This window comes from Canis lupus, chromosome 5, assembly GCF_048164855.1.
Source record: "Canis lupus baileyi chromosome 5, mCanLup2.hap1, whole genome shotgun sequence".
Lineage (NCBI taxonomy): Eukaryota > Metazoa > Chordata > Mammalia > Carnivora > Canidae > Canis > Canis lupus.
Genome location: NC_132842.1, coordinates 53,984,237 through 54,001,035, shown reverse-complemented (window position 1 = coordinate 54,001,035; position 16,799 = coordinate 53,984,237). Strand labels below are relative to the sequence as shown.

The 16,799-nt window shown below is 42.3% G+C and overlaps 1 long non-coding RNA gene across 4 annotated transcripts in view; it reads left to right on the top strand.

The window, feature by feature from the left end:
- Positions 1 to 9,227, top strand: part of LOC140633721 (uncharacterized) — a 53,254-nt gene extending 44,027 nt beyond the window's left edge. For 2 of the 4 annotated variants that reach the window (XR_012031307.1, XR_012031310.1), the window contains 2 exons: positions 4,669 to 4,779; positions 7,627 to 9,226. This is a non-coding gene — a long non-coding RNA (uncharacterized lncRNA). The other 2 variants (XR_012031309.1, XR_012031308.1) reach the window with 2 other exon arrangements.
- Positions 9,228 to 16,799: the final 7,572 nt, after the last annotated feature.

The following is a 16,799-nucleotide window of genomic DNA, read 5'->3' as shown; positions in this document are numbered from 1 at the left end:
TTTTTGACTTCTAGAAAACAGTCTCTGTCAGCTTAGGGAGACCAACTTGTTGGTTCTCAGAGATGTCCTTTAAGGTACATAGCAGCTTAGCAGATGTTTTTCATGTGTCTGGTGCCAGGCTGTGAAAGGAAGGCTCTGGATAAGAAGCATGGTGGTGATATGAAAAGGAAGAGAAAGTTGGATGGCAAGTAGTCTTAAAATTAGGCAAGAGAAAATTTACATTGGAAGATTTTTTATGCACCCTTTTCCCCATAGCTATCCAACTCTTAGGAACAAAGGACACAAACCTAGTTTATTCCTATAAAATCTTGAGCTCAGTAACCATTTATATTATCATTAGAAAACCAGCAATATACAATTCAGCACCTAAAACAGAAAGTTAGCATTGGCCTCCTGACCTGCCAGGCGGGGATTACCATGGAAATTACAGTTTTGTTTTTTTTTTAAACAGTGTTCTTTTGAGTTGAGAAAACAATGATTCCACTTTTTAAAAGTCTCTATTTTTTCTACTCAAAAAAAGTAGTGAGGCCGTAGAGTAGGCCACTACCTTTAAGAAGAGCTTGATGACAAAAGTAGAATTGGATATCTCTTGTGACTTTTCCATCACTTTGGTGGAAAAGAAGTGATCCAACTCTACCCTTGAGAAACCAAAGTGCTCCAGAGTCAGGGCAAGTGAGTGGCTGGCTGTTCCCTACTCCTCCATCTCTTTCATTTCCTCATTTCATCTCTGTCCCTGCATCATTTTCCCTTCTTTCTCTTGCTTTTCATTTCCCCCTCATTCCAGCCACCGGACAGTGCCATGAACTTCAGAGCAGCTTCCCAGAGGCAGGGAAACCAAAGCTAAATATGGCTGTTAAGCCATGACAATGGCCTTCTATCTCTAACCTAGCTCTAAAGAAGGCTGACTGGGGAAAAGTTTGGTTGTAAGGAGTAGAGATAACAAGGGTGGGATCAGGTGGTGGGGTTCACTTAAATATGGGGGGAGGGAGCATCTGCTACCTTATGGCCTTAGCATCACTGGGACACAGTTCTCCATCAGGCACCCAGCACTCGTCTGCTTATTACTTTGATGGTACTAGCCTTGTACCTACTATGTTCTTAGACATTGTTTCCTTATCCTCACCATGACAGCAGGACAGGATGGTCATGTGAGCAAGACAGGAGATGAATAGAAGGGCCCAAGAGGCATTCCTGAAGTACCCTACTGGGTAAATTTCTGCTTACATCTGCCCAGGAGATAGCTATGTTACACTGGTCCATGCCCTACACAGTCGAACAGATATGTAAGCAGTGAAAAGGCCATGAGTCCATGTGGGAGGCCCCAGGCGGGCAGGGGAGGGGAGGCATCAGATCTGTACCACTGAGGATAGGTGCTCAAGGAGATAATATGCTGATTAAGATAGGATAAGAATTAATTTGGAGGGGTCAGTTCCGAGGCACAGAAGAAAAAGCTTCTCCGCACTCAATGGACACATCCTTGTTTAATCCTGACAAATCTGTATCAGTTTTATCCACTGCTGTGTAACGAATTTCCCCCCAACACATAGCAACAACACTTGTCTCACAATTTCTGTGGGTTAGGAATCTAGGTGCAGCTTATGTAGATCCTCTGGCTCAGGATCTGTAGTAAGGCTGTAATTATGGTGCAGGTAGGGATAGAGAAGTCTCAAGGCTTGAATACGGGTAGCTCTGCTCCAGGCTCACTACAGTGGCTGTTAGCAGAGCTCTGGTCCTCTCTGGCTGACGGCTAAAGAGGGGAGACCCTTGCCTCTCTTGTTCAGCAGCTCTCAGCATGACAGGGGCTTCCCTCAGAAAGCAAACAAAGGAGACAGTAATAGATAAAAAGTTGAGCAAGTTGGAAGTCACGGAATTTTTGTAACCTGATCTTGGAAGTGAGCTGTATTCTATTCCTTAGAAGTAAGTCCAGCCTGAGTCAAGAGAAAGGGATCACCTACGAGTATAAAAACCAGGAGGCAAGGATTACCATGGGCCATTTAGCTGCTTGCCATCGATAATCAATTTGATGACCAATTGTAGTCTTCATATTTAAGTGTAAATAACTTTTTGTTGCCTTAAAAAACAAAATCCATCCTCAAAAGGTAATGATGTACCACCATTGAGGATATTAAAAAACAAAACTGTCATGGCCTCTTCAAGTATTAAACATCTGACCAACTGAGGAATCTGTGTCAAAGAAGGCAACATCATTTGGGGAATTTAAGATCTGATGACCATGTACCTCATTAGTTCCATTCAACTCATATTTTTGTTTTCAGGGTTTTTGTGTATTGGCAATTAGAATGGATGAATGAATGAATGAATGCATATTTCTCAAAGTGAAAATATATTCCTTGTGTGAATCTAGCTCCTGCTGTTTTGTGGAATCCTTGAAATGAGCAGGGGAGAGAGTGACTCCCCTTTAGTGATCTATTCTGGTCATCTGAGCTCCCAGGCAGGCAGCAGAGATCTGGGTACCTGAGTCCAAATTCTCTGGGTTGCTGCATCTAAACCTACAACAGGCTGACCATCACACCATGTCCCCGAGCCAGCTGGACAGCATGGTGGGAAGGCCACCCAGTATCAGTACCAAGATGGACAGAACAAGGCTACAGCGTAGCTTTGTCCACCCTGCTCTTGATGATTTTGTGGCTTAGAAAATTCGATTCTCATGGTTTGGAGGAAGGGAAGGTCATATTTAAAAACTTGGAGATAGTGTGAAACAAGAAAAATGGAATTTTGATTTGCTGGGTGTTCCAGGTCCTGTTGGTTTCTGGTCAAGCTTCAGGTCGCTTATTAGAGCTCTTCAAAGAATGCAAAGGGGAGACTCCAACTCTCCTAATGGGGGTCAGAACAGGGCTGATTTCCTACACGTAAACCTGCTCACATTGCCCCAGTAGGGGCTCCAGGCCTTTGGCCTCAATCACATTCCTCATTTCATCTAAGTTGCTCCTGGTCCTAGTTATTAAGCCAAAGCTCTGTTCTAAAGACAAGGTTTCACTGATTGGGTCTTTTTTTTTTTTTTTTTTTTTTTTTAATCTCTGACTCCAAAGATAAGTTATATATTAGCAAGATTACTAAGAGGTAGGGTTGGGCAGGAAGGCGGAAAGTTTAACTCACTAGTGACTAGAGCAGGCTGCTGGGGTCACTACAAACCAGTAGGAAAGGAAGAAACAGGATAGAGGACTGGCGTCCATGCAGGACTGCACGAGGGCCGGAAGGAGAGGAGACTCAGGGCAAGAACACTGCCTCGGCCCATGTGGTTCCCAAGGACTCTGGAGCCCCAGAGGTCTCCTCGGGTTTCTGCTCACAGACAGGAGCACTGAAGAGCCAGGACAGAGGGCACGAGCTTGTTGGTGGGAGTGTGGAGATGAAAACACGGAGACCTTGAGAATTTTCTTTTAAATAAAAGTCGTGCATGCAGCAGTTGTATGTCAGTGTGTGGCTGTGTGGATGTGACGTTGCGTGTGCACATGCACGCCCCATGGGGACCTGGAGGCTGGCCTTTTACTCATTTCCGCACATTGAGGTCAGTAGAAGACTCCTGTGTTGGCTGGTTAGTTCCTCCCTTGCCAGGTGAGCCCCTGAAACCTGACTTTGTACTTCCTTCTGCCTAAGCCGAAGGCGTGTGCAGAGCACACCGTCCACTCGGACCAATCCACTCGGGGCTTCCCCAGCCTCCGCTCCTCCTGCCCTTCGTCAGTCAACAGGTCAACAGGTCAACAGGTGGACGCCTGCCCCCGAGCCTGCCTCGCACCCGTGTGCACAGGGTAGCAGGCCTGTTTAGCTGCAAGTAGACACACAGGCGCTGACAAAAGCTAGAATCTGTCAAAAAAGAAAAGGGAACAAGAATGGTGAAGTCTGAGGTTTCATTCTGACGTGAGTTATAAAAAGAGACCTCACTTTTTTCTTTTATTTTCCCTAGCAACTCTCACTGCATTTTCATCCGTCCTATTAAGTGATAGGGTGCAAGATTCATCCACAAGTTACTTCAAGAGGGGCAAAAACCAATTCCAATAGCCCAGCAAACAGAAATGGGCTCTTGGCAAGTCAGTATATGCTTGCCCCTTGATGGGGCCAAAACTATTAAGAGGAGGCTGGGGGAGGGGGGGTGGCGGGGGAGGGGAGGGAAGCCAAATCCTGAAAGGAAGGAAGGAGGGAGGCAGTGACACAAAATATAGGTGGTTTCACGTGACAATATTTGCACCTCGACAAACACCCCTTTTATCAACTCTTGCAGGTAAAGGAACATGTGTTCATAAGTGCGTCTACATTAACAAAGGTGATCGGCAAGAGGAGTTAATCATTGTCGGAGTTCTTGGTGAATTGTTGGCTCGACGTCTGGCCTATTTAGCGAAAGCCAGGCTTGCTTTCCATGAGCATGCCCCAAACTCGATCTCCTGGAAGCCACTGCGTGAGGCCACCGTCTGGTCGCCAGCACCGACGGAGGGCACTTACCGTTCAGGAGCTGGCTGAGAGCATGCTCTCCTTCTAGCCAGTGTGATTTGGCTTGGGGGCCTGAATGTCCTGTTGTTTTTTTGGAACTGGCCACAGAACTTTGAAAACTGAGAGTCCCATTTGGGGCTGATAACTCATGCTTTGGGCAAAAGTAGTGCCAACATCCAGTCCTCTTAAGAGTATGAAAGTAAAATTTATTTTTCCCTCCATCAGGAAAGAAAATGAAGTCCAGATATCCAGTGACTCATTCCAACATTCAGTGGAGGATGAAAATTTGGCCTCAACACATCTTCAAACATTTATAGAGTGTTTGCCAAGTACAAGGTATCATTATAGGTACTATGGGAAACAGAAAAATTGGAAGACATGAGTTCAGCCTTTAAAAATCATATATTCTTTTTTTAATCTTATATTCTTTTTGGAAGTGGAGGTACACTCTATGCTGGGGCACCCTAACTGAGGTGAAAGGGTGCCTCGGGAGCTGCCACGAGTCCCTCTCGAGCAATTATATGCAAGAGCTTTGTATGTATTTTTTGAGGTGACAATGTCAAGGGTGTTAAATATTCAAAAGGATGCATTTTCTAACAAGTGTCTAACAACCCGGCATCTATTCATTATTTAGTAATAGTAAAAATAAGAACGAATGTTTATTTTTGCACATACTATGGGGGAGGATTTAAGCTAGGTGCTTTCCTTTTTAATCACTGACTTTCAGGATAACCCAATGGAGCAGATATGATTATTTTCCCATTTTCCAGATCAGAAAACAGACTTAAGGAAGTTACTGGTTGCAAGAGCACATGATGGATTGGTGGCCACTTAGGATTTGCACTCCAGTCTCTTTGACAGTGACGTCTATGTTCTCAATCTCTGTGATACACAATAATCAAAGTAGGAGGTGGCTCCCTGGTTGAGCATCTGCCTTCAGCTCAGGGCATGATCCTGAGGTCCCGGATCGAGTCCTACATAGAGCTCCCTGCAGGGAGCCTGCTTCTCCCTCTGCCTGTGTCTCTGTCTCTCTCTCTGTCTCATAAATAAGTGAATAAAATCTTTAAAATAAAAAAAAAAAGGAGGTGAAAAGAGATAATGGACCAAAAGAGAAGACAGGCCAAGAGGAAAGAGAATGTGGCGCTCCGTGGAGGGCCATGTGCACAAGTCACCTGCTATTTAAGGATGTGAGGATTGGGTAAGGCCTTGTGAACAAGAGGCCGGCAGAGGAGAAACCTGGGCAGGGAATCCTCCTGGGAGGTTGCCAAGTGCAGAAAGGTTGACAGGAGGCAGAGTTAACCGGGGTGGGACAAGAGGATAACACTGCATTAGCCTGTGTGAGTGACATTATAGCATTTCCCTCAACAGGTAACAAGACTAATGCCAGGAACCACACACTGGACTGGCCTGGCCTGGAACAGCCCTCGTCATGCTGCTGTGAGCCCTTGGGGATGTTGTTTACCTTGCTGGCCCTTGCTTTTCTCACCTGTAACTGGGGGCATGCTGGTGAAGGTCCCCTCCTGGACGGATTACCTCCGAAATTACAGATAACATTTTGTCTGTAAATATGTAAATTTTGAAAGCACACCTTGCCCGAGTACCCTTCCTTCAAGAGGCTCCGTGGCGGACTCTCTCACTGTCTCCTGATGTGCATACACATGCACGTGTGTGCACGTTTCCCATTTGAGGCTCTCATCAAGGGATGAGGTGTTTGTGTTTAGTCTTCTTTTTGGGAAACCCCATCATCGGCGTGGTAAAGGTCCAAAGTCTGGGACATTTGGGTCATTAGTAGGAAGAAAACCGAACTGACCCCTTCCCTGGTAACACATGCTTTTCTCTAACACTTGCTTTCTCCTCTTAAGCATGCTCCTGCCTACAGCAGCCTGGTGAGAGAGTATGTGTGCTCAGGGGACTGTGCTCCAGGCCGAACCTGCAGGTGCCCGGGGCCGGTAGAAAATGTTTGACCAATGATTGCTCACTAGGTATCAGAGGCCACGCAGAAGGCAAAGGCAAGTCTGTCTGTCTGCTGCCCTGGCAGGGCTGTAGAGAGCAAGGGGGATCCTCTCAGCAGATTGACTTTCTCCCTGGACTTTAAGTGGCACTGGACACACTTTCTTGGGGTACAGAGAGCTTTAGAACACTCTAGTTCAATGTGGGTGGACCGAGGAATCTGCTTTTTCAACAAGTTAGATTCTTATGGAAATTAACTTTTTTTTTTTCCCTTGGCCCTTACCCCTGGCTAACCTCATATTATGCAATCATCTGATGATGGTCTTCTATCCTCCACATACCACTCTCCTGCATTAGAATGCCTCATGGCTATAGAAAATGTGTCTTTTGGTTTACTGCTATAAATATTTTCCCAGAATCTGGCACTTAATATATGTTTAATAATTACTTGTTAAATGAATTCAAGTCTGAAAAACAGTGCTCTCTTGAGAGGCTGCCAAACACTGAAGACTTGTGCATTTCTTTTTTTAAGATTTTATTTATTTATTCATGAGAGACACAGAGAGAGGCAGAGATACAGGCAGAGGGAGAAGCAGGCTCCCTGCAGGGAGTCCGAGGCGGGACTCGATCCCAGGACCCCGGGGTCACGCCTTGAGCTAGAGGCAGATGCTCGACTGCTAAGCTAGCCAGGTGCCCCAAGACTTGTGCATTTCTTATAAGAAAATTTCCTTCTGATTTATTGTGACAACGTTCTTGTGGCTATGGCTGCATACAAGGTGAGGGATGGAAGGAAAGATTGGTATCAGCCACTACACCACCCCAGGACTCAGGACATGAGTTTGAGCCAAATAAATGGGATAACTCCATTTTAAACTAGATCATTTGCACCAGGAACCTGTATTTTCAAAATGATTAGTCATAACTATTTCCAAAACTACCACTTCTATTAAAATTCGACTTCCAGCCTAAACCAATCGAATAGGCAGTTTAGAATGAAATAATGTGCTCTTGGGATTTGACTGTAAATCCATCTCTGTATAAAGAAAGTTGCTGCCCACACATCACAGCATCATGATGGTGAAACACAAACATGCTGTAAATACATTCTATTTGCTGGTTTTGCAGGCTGGGGCAAAGCTCCACTGTTGATATAATCGCTGCATACTTTATTGAAGTCTCAAATGAAAAATACATTCTTTTTTTTTTTTTTTAAATACATTCTTAACTTTTAAGATCCCAGTGAAGGAAAATACAAGAGATATCTCATCCACAGACTACGCAGAAATATGAGAGAGGCCTGCCAAGCTCCAAGTAGAACAAGCTTCAGCCAACTTCAGCTGCCATAAACTTAAATATGTGTTCCTTCCACTTGAGAATGGCTTACTTCCGTCACTTAAAGGAAGAGCTGACTCTTCCACTGCAGACGTTCACCAGCCTTGGAAAAAAGCTATAAAGTAAATTAAAGTGCCCACAAGGTATTTACTGATCTACAAAATGTTAACCAACCTTACGATCTTTCCAGCATGCCTCACAAGGAGGCTAAATGGATGAAATTGTGTAGTGATAACCAAACTCCCATCTCCAAGCTTACCTGTAAATAGTCACTCTCAAGCAAAGAGGTCAGAAAAAAATACCAGAGAGGAGAGGAAAAATGAACTCCTGTTGCTTTGATGAGAAATGTCCAAATGCAGAATAAAGAGAAAAGAGAGGCCCCAGGAAAGAACATATGATTATCTCTACACTGTTTCAGGACAACCATCCTGATAATGGTGCTTTCGGCCTATTGACTCTATGGTTTGTCTATCAGAGCATCCTTTGGATAGAGTTCATACAGCCAGGCCACCACATGTTTAGGGAACAAGACCAGTTAGAGATGAGACCATGCCTGTCACCAAATGTAACACATCTCTCAATCACATGTGTGGCGAGGGAAAGACATTTAAAACTAGACATCAGGACTGAGCTGGGGTCGTGAAGTCCAGTGAAAATTTTCTTAAGCCTCGAAAGGAATGAAGGCAAGACCACTCGAGCACCAATTCTTTGTAAAGAAAAGAACAATGGGATCTGTCATGTGACGACAGACCAGAATCTGGGGAGTGAGGAGCCTTGAAAAGGTATATAATAAGTATGTTGCATCAGTATTGCCTTGTAGGAAATCATCTCTCAAAGCTCCATGCCTTGTGCCTTGTCAGGTCAATAGATTCTCATATCTTTTATTTTTTTCTGTTATTTTATTATAGAAATAAAGGAGAAGGAAGAAGCAAAGGAACACTTATCATTTACTATGTGTACAGAACGTCACATAGGTAGTCATAAGGTTCCCAGATTTCCTGATTTGGGGGTTTCCCTTGAATGCTTAGCAAATGTGACCTGAGGCTCCATCCCACACAATCTCTTCTTCATGAGTTTCTCCTTTCTTGATAAGTCTGAGATTTGCCAAAAAAATAAAAAATAAAAATAAATAAAAATAAAAATGCACCCACAGTCCTCTATACTGACCTTCATCATCTCTTACTGGACTTCACCTCCAGACATTTCTCTCCATTGCTCTTGCCTTCTACCAACCTCTTGCTGTCTTCTCTCCACCCTGAGCAACAGCCTTTTTCTTTTTCCCAGAAAGCACAAGTATCACCTAGTTTTAATGTATGATAAAAGTTTACAAGTGGCTTGAGAATCATGTAAGGCAGTTACAATGCCAGGATGGAAAATCCAGACCACACACCACATATTTCCACTCCTGGAAATGAACTAAGCTGCTTCACAGGAACCCGCGACTGGCTGTTTCCTTCTGAGGCCCCAGTTTGCAACCCTGCTACTTATTGACTTGCTCATTATCTAGCTTCCCCTATTAGAATGTAGGTTCCACAAGGGCATGATTTTTGTATGTGTGTAAGTCACTGATTATCTCAATCAGTGTCTGACACCTCATAGGCCCTCAGGATTTATTTGTCAAGAGAAAAAATATTACTTACCCCTTGGTGTAAACCTGTAAGATGAGTAATATTAATCTCATTTTCCAGAAGAGGAAAAAGAGGCTAAAAGAATATAGTGGTTTTCTCAGGGTCCCACAGGAAGTTATAGAACACTTTTTTGAGAGAGTGAGAGAGAGAGAGAGAGAGAGAGAGAGAGAGATGTGCCCATGCGTGTAAGCTGGGGTAGAGAGAGGCAAAGGGAAAGAGAGAGAGAATCTTAAGTAGGCTCCAGGGTCAGTGGGGAGGCCGATGTGGGGCTCAGTCTCATGACCCTGAGATCATGACCTGAGCCCAAATCAAGAGTTGGACACTTAACTGACTGAGTCACCCTGGTGCCCCAGTTATAGAACACTTTTGAGGAGTTCCACAGACAATGTTATTTATGCTACCTCTTCTTATTTTCATACTGTTTCCCAATAGCATCTGGCAACTCTAGCCCTGTCTCAGTTTAGTCAAGGGTTTTAACTGAGATTAATCAAAATTTTCAAGGGGACCACTTCTCAGGATAATAAGATAATGTGGTGGTGGGAGAGCTCCAAGGGAAAGGAGAAATCTGAAGAGAAATCTGAAGAAATCTGCAGGACCACATAATGCAAAGGTATGATCCTTCTTAGAATTCGTCCTTACTAAGTTCAATCCTCACCTATGCTAAAGACAAAATAAAACCAAAAACCCTAGTCCCTGGTAACTTTGCATGGTTTTTCAGAATTGATTTGTTCCAGATTTGAGAGTTCTTTGTTCTCTCTCCTTGGTCCAAAGCCTAGTCTTGAGGAGCCTGTTGCATTTTGGTGCACAGCAAATCTGGGTCACTGACAGTGAAACAAATCTACAAATTTGAAACCATGGGGCACACCGTGCTAAGCCTGTACATTCACAGGCCACCCTGAGTTTAAAAAAAAAAAAGAAAGAGAGAAGAATAAAGAGTCAAAGAAGCAAAGAAGGCCTGCAGCAAAGATCACTGCAGTCCCCAAATCACTGTGTATCTTCGAAGCTTTGCTCCTTAGCGTGATGTCTAACTCGTAGTAGGTATGTAATTAGTATCTGATGGTTGACTGACTGGGTGGATTCCCCTCGTACCACCTAGTCTCCTTGCTTTTGAATCTGCACTCGCTCTAGGTTAGTTTGTTCTTGAGGCTCTCCAGGGGCTTCTGAAGGACTGCAGAGCTTATAGCTTCGTGATGTCACATCGAATGACGTCAAATCTCTTGACCTCATATGCTTAAGGTTCAGTGAATTTGCAGAAAAAAGCTAAAATAGACAAAAAGAGGACAGGCTGCACAACTGAAGTTTCACAGCATGCATATTTGTACTGCCCTTCGTTTTTCGATATAAATACTTCATTCACTTGCTTTAGACAAGGGGTTTGGGGAGTAGGGGCCATCTTGTTCAATAGCTCCATCTCCCCGGTGCTTTAAATTGATTGAAGATTGTACTGAGTAGGCCAATCACATACCTTCTTTTTTTCATTGAAAACAGGTAGGGAAGATAGTACTCCTCTCTGACTGTGACGTTATTAGGGACTAGGAGTGAACACAGAGCTGACTACAGCTAGATTCCCACCACCTGGGGGAGAGGGTTAAGCACATGCTGTTAGCATTATTCATAACAGCCCACAAGTAGAAACAACCGAAATGTCTGTCAACTGACAGAGAAGTAAAGTGTAGTATCTCCATAAACAGAATGTTATTCAGCCATAAAAAGAAATGAGGTTCTGTTCCAGGCAACAACAAGGATGATCCCTGACAACATCCTAAGAGAAAAAAGTCACTCACGAAGGACCATGTATTGTATGATTCCATTTATATGAAATATTCAGCCTTTTCTATTGAGAGAGAAGGGAGATTGGTGGTTTCCTAGTGGTGGGGGTGATGGGGAGGTTGGGAGGAGGGTGATGGAAGGTGATGGCTAAGAGGTGCAAGGTTTCTCTTTGAGAAAATAAAAATATTCTAAAATGCATTATGAAGGTGGATGCACATCTCTGTGAACACACTAAGAGTTGTTGGATTGTGCACTTTCAATGGGTCATTTTTATGCCCCGTGGCTGATATCTCAATACAGCAGCTAGGAGAGAGAGCGGCGGAGGGAGGGAGGGATGGAGGTGGGGAGAGAGCCCCAGAGAGAGGGTAACAAAAACAGAAGCAGAGACAAGAGATGCACACAGAGTTTCCAGATGGTGTTTGAGTCACTGCTTCTAGACTTCTGTTCTGCATATTTCATCCTTGCTCTTTCCAAAGTTTGGATGGATATGCCAATAAAATCCCAAGACTTGCCTCTCCCTTCTTTCCATTTTTTTCTTGCTTAAGTTAATTCAGGTTGGCTGTCTGCCACTTGCCATACAGCCCTCCTGTTCAAGGGGAATCATAGTGGGAGAGAGGTGAGGATATGGCACCCCATCCGATCACGCACCCCATGATCTTCACATTGCGTAGAATATGTCCACAGGTCCTTAGATATGATGGATGCTCAATAAACATTTATGAAACTTCAGTAAACCTTTCCAACTTAAATGATGGAGCTTTTCCATGGGGAGTTGAGTCCAAAGATTGTCTCCTTTTAGCTTGAGTTGGTTTGCTTCAGTGGCAAAGCAAAAAAACAAAAAAAAAAAAAACAAAAAAAAAAAGTTATTTCCAAAACCCTATCTGGGAGATTTTTCTGGCACTCAGAATTCCCCCTGAGGGAAAAATTTAAACTTTCACCTGCTCCCTTAAATTGAACTGGGCTCTACTGAAGGACTTGCAGACCTATTTCTGGGTGTTCTCACACTAAGTGGTGGGCAGAGTTTGGAAAATTAGAGAAATTTTCAAACCCAAGCAAATGAAATAATTGCAGGTTATAGTAGCCAGTAGACAGCTGTGGCACCACTGGCCCAATCCGGGTCAGGCCTCAGCATGCAAATGCACACACACCCACTCACATCCGTGTCTCTGTGCAGAAAGAGAGTTTGTGTTGTCAGATATTCCTTTAGTATTTCTAGCTTATGGAGAAAGTAAAAAAAAATGCTAATGAAATTTCTATCATATTTACTTAAATAAGTGAAAAATGCATTTGCATGATGCAGCACAAGGGTTACGTTTAACTTTTTGTAGAAGAATACTTGTTTATACCAGTGATTCTCACACTTGTACCCGAGGGCCTCGTAGTCACCTGGGGGGCTTGTGAAAACAGGTCTGTAGACCCTATTACTAGATACTTCTACAGATATATCAGATGTATCAGATCAGATGTACTTCTGATTCAGTACATCTAGGGCAGTCCTGAAAATGTGCATTTCTGACAAGTTCCCCAGGGGATGCTGATGCTGTTGAGAGAGTCACTACGAGAGTCACCGAGTAGATGGCTGGGTGCTTCATTTTCAAAACCTGATATTTGACTTTACGGCTAATATGTCTTATGGTTTAGAATGGTCATACGACCCTGGGACCTGAATGTGAATGTTTCATAGCTCATTTCTAGTTCTTGAAGCCTCAGTTTCAAACTAAATGGTCATTACTTTAGTTTTTGAATGTTCCGCTACAAACATGAGGTCTTATCCAATTAGTATGGTTGCCCTTTCCACATGGGCTCATTCCCAACATCACCATAATTCTTCTGGACAGTTGAAAATGTAAATTCCCAACTGAATAGGGTCTGGCAGAGAAAGAGGAGGAGGTGGGTGGAGAGGCTGTTCTAAACTATCAACTGCACAGTTATCTAAAAATAAGCCTGCTAAGTCAAGAAGACTGGCTTAGAGATGAAAATAGGATGATTAAGAACATTTTGCAGAATTGCATCTGAGATATAGAAGTCTTCATGTGACATTTCCTTTTTTTCCCCTCCACTGGGAGAAGAGAAATGTGCTGAAATGCCTAAATACCAAACTTTGTGTGACTTCAAATAAAATTATGAGAAAGGGCAAGTCAGCACAAGGGACACAAGGACTTTCAGTGCTCAGCTTCAGAATGCTTTTGCTAAGCTTGCTAAACCCTCTATAAAGCAGTGTTCTGTGCATGCGTAGCATGTAGGGACACATATCAACATATGTTTTTAAGATTTATGTATTGATTTTAGAGATATAGAGAGAGCACGAGCAGGGGCAAAGGGAGAGGGAGAGAGAATCTCAGGTAGAATCCCTACTGAGCGTGAAGCCTGATGTGGGGCTCGATCCCAGAACCCAGAGATCATGACCTGAGTCAAAATCAAGAGTCAGATGCTTAAGTCAGTTAAGTGGCTCAGATGCCCCACATAGCAAGATTTTTACATCCATGTATCTGCATATTTTATCAGGCCTCTGGGTTTTCCAGAAATTTTAATGTAATTTGTATAGAGAATTGTACATATAAGTGTGCAGCTTGAACTTTCAGAAAGAGAACACATGTAATCAGTACCCTGATAAAGGAGTAAGTCATTGCTATTTCCTTACAGTTCCTATGCTGTTACCTCTTCCCTCCAGCATAACCATAATCCAGTCTTCTGACAGCATATAGGGTTTTGCTGTTTTCTCCCTTTTATGTAATGGAATCACACAGTATATATTCTTGTATGTCTAGCTTCTTTCATGTTTCTGAGAAAAATCAAGTCCTAACAAGAAACTTTTTAAAAAGATTTTATTTATTTATTTATTTATTTATTTATTTATTTATTTATTTATTTATTTTAGGGAGAGAGCACAAGTGGGGAGGGAAGAGCAGAGGGAGAGGAACAAGCAGACTCCTTGCTGAGCTTGGAGCCCATTGTGGGGCTCAGTATCACAACCCTGAGATGATGACCTGAACTGAAATCAAGAGTTGGATGCTAAACCAACTGAGCCATCCAGGTGCCCCTCAAGCCCTAATATAATCTTTAAAATTGAACTTTGTGATTGAAAAAGTAATATATACATGGTAAAACCAAAACCCAAAAATCAAACAATGCTAGAATATATAAAATGACAATAAATAGATATTCGTGAAATTTAGTGGTAGATAATTCACTCTCAGGGGTGTACAGTATATCCCACTGTGTGGCTAGACCATAACATATTTATCTACTCTATTATTAATGAGCATCTGGGTAATTTCTGATTTGGGACTATAATGAATAGAACTGCTATGGACATTCTAAAATATACCTACTGATGAACATGTGTATTAAATTTGTTTATTTATTTTTAAAATATGTATTTAGTTGAGAGAAAGTGAGAGACACAGAACACGAGCAGGGGAAAGGGGCAGAGGAAAAGGGACAAGCAGACTCTCTGCTGAGCAGGGACCCCAGTGAGGGGCTTGATCCCAGGACTCTGGGATCATGACCTGAGCTGAAGGCAAACGCTCAACCTGCTGAGCCACTCAGGTGCCCCCTATGTATTAAGTTTTACAGGGCTCAGGGAACAGAATGTTAAGTCATAGATTATGCATATTTTCAGCTTTAGTAGGTACTGGCAAATCTTAATAGTTTCCAAAGTGGTTCTCCCCATTTATATTTTAACCAGGAGTATATGAAAGTTCCAGTTTCTCCATATCCTCAGAAATACTTGAAAAATTCTCCTCTTACTTATGTTTCACCCACTCTGGGGTTGTGTAATATTATCTCATTGTGATTTAAATCTGCATTTCATGATGATTAATGAAGATGAATATTTTTTCATTTGCTTTTTGGCGAATTTAGACATCTGTCTTCTTTGTGAAGTGTCTGCTCAAGTTTTTTGCTCATTTTTATTAATAGGAGTTCTTGGTATAGGCAGCATATGACCCGTTTGTCAGACATGTGTACTATGACTTTCTTCTACTATGTGAGTTTCTTTTTCACTCTTTTTTGTGTCTTTTGATCACTGTTGTTGTTTTTTTTTTACTTTATGATTATCTCTTTTATGATCTGCCTTAGAAAGTTATGCTTACAGCAAGCTTACAAAGATGTTTTCTTCTATTTTGAATATGCATCATATTCAGCCTTTCATGTTAAAAGCTGCAATCTATCTGGAATTGATTTTTGTTTATGGTATGATATAGGGGTCAAAGTTCATTTTTTTCTGAATAGATATCCAGCACCACTTGTTAAAAAACTCATTTCTCCTTATCAGTATCTCTTGTAGACCTTCTTGTGAATATTCTTTCAAATATTTATTCAAGGTGTTTCTTGGACTCTTTCTTCTTCTGCATTTTCACAAGCACAGTTCTTCACTATGATCCCTTTGCCACAAACACCCTAAGTGGCATCTCTGTTCCCATGACCTGGCCACTCTCTAGTCTCCTCTCAATTTCTAGAGCAATGATCTTTAATAATATTTGCATCATATTCAATTAATCGAGAGGTATATTAATTTTTGTAGCTGCTATAACAAATTGCCAGAAACTTATAGTGGCTTAAAATGACAGAAATGTTTTCTCTCACAGTTGAGGCCAGAGGTCTGCAATCACTCTCAATGGGCAGAATTAAGGTGTCAAGGAGTCTGCTCTCTCTGGAGACTTTCAGGGAGAATCAGTTCCTTGCTTCTTACAGCTTTTGGTGGCTGTATCAATGCAATCAGTCTTCAAAGTCCTTTAAACCTCGCAGGTATTAGCACCTGATTTTTTTTTTCTTTTTGTGAAAGAGCTATTTTTCAGCCTATCATAAGAAGTTTTGAGCAAGCTCTAATATGTTTTTAAATTGTAATTTAATTTTGTAATTGAAAAAATAATATAAGTGGTAAAAATAAATTAATAAGTAAATAAATAAATTAATTAAAAATTCACACAATCCCAAATAATATAAAGGAAAAAGTGATTCTTTCACCCAAACCCAGCCTCATTCCAGTCCCTTCCTCAGAGGCAATAGCTATCATTTTCTGCATATGTTTCTAGAAGTGTTCTGTGCCTGTGCAGGCCTGTATAAATGTATGTATGTATACATTCAATTAGTTTTCAATTTTTGGACATTTAATTTGATTGCAGTGTTTTGCTATAGACAATGCAGTGGGTTGTATGTATGTTCTTAAGTGACTTGCTGTTATAGGATGAATTCCCAGGGATGGAATTACTGGCTCAGAGAGAATGTGTCTTAGTCTGTTCGGGCTGAGTAACAACAGAGATGTATTTCTCACAGTTCTGGAAGCTGGAAGTCTGAGGTGAGGGGGCTAGCACAGTCTGATTCTGGTGAGGGCCCTCTTCCAGGTTGTAGACTATTGACTTCTTACTATATCCTCACATAGTGAAGAGCAGAGAAGACCTGGAGAGCTGCTTGAAATGCAGGTTCCTGGTTTTACCACCTTTAAGTCTCATTCTGAGTCTGGAGCTGGGGCTCAGAAACTGGCATTTTGTTTTGAGGTAGATAGTTTGAGGACCATTGTTTTAAAAATGGTGGTTCACAATTTATAGGTAAATTGTTTTGGAAGTGAGTGACACTTGAACGGGGATTTGATAGGAAAGAAATCCTTAAATGTGAAAGAGAAGAGAGAGGGGGATGGGATGAGGAGAGAGAGAAAAAAGGGTACAGGGCCTTCAA